Source organism: Macaca mulatta, chromosome 5, assembly GCF_049350105.2.
Source record: "Macaca mulatta isolate MMU2019108-1 chromosome 5, T2T-MMU8v2.0, whole genome shotgun sequence".
Lineage (NCBI taxonomy): Eukaryota > Metazoa > Chordata > Mammalia > Primates > Cercopithecidae > Macaca > Macaca mulatta.
The window spans coordinates 105190150-105190721 of record NC_133410.1 but is presented as its reverse complement, the minus strand read 5'-3'; the positions used below and the strand labels follow the sequence as shown (position 1 = coordinate 105190721).

At 29.0% G+C, this 572-nt stretch overlaps 1 pseudogene; it reads left to right on the top strand.

The window, feature by feature from the left end:
• The first annotated feature begins 236 nt into the window (after positions 1–236).
• On the top strand, positions 237–331 carry LOC114678517 (U6 spliceosomal RNA; annotated as a pseudogene).
• The last annotated feature ends 241 nt before the right edge of the window (positions 332–572 follow it).

Sequence of the window (572 nt, the reverse complement as noted above, 5' to 3'; positions counted from 1 at the left end):
TACCAGAATGGCTACAATATATAATATTTTCAATTTTAAAAAATGAAACATGCAAAGAAACAGGAAAGCATGACACATGTACAGCCAACAGAAAATGTCCCTGAGGAGTCCCAGATTTTGATCTTAGAAGACAATGTCTTAAATAAGTTATTGTAGATAAGTTCAAAGAATTAACAAGACCATGTGTAAGGCACTCAAGAAATGTAAAGACAATGCCTTACAAAATAAAAAAATCAGTGATCACTTATACTAACATAGGAATGATACAGAGAAGAGTAGCATGCCCCTGTAAAAGGATGCAACACAAATTTGCAAGGCATTCCATATTTTTCAAAAAATGTATTTTTAAAAATAAAAATAGAAATTATATATATAAAAGAACTAAATAGAAATGTTTACATCTCACCAAAAAGATAATATCGATAAAGTATATCAAATTTATATTTGCTTTAAAAACACAGATATAAATTGTGAACTTAAAAAGACCAATAACAAAAATATGAGTGTCTCAACACTGGATCTGTGCTGGCAAAAGAGTGAATTGACAAACTTGAAGATAGGTCAATAGAGAT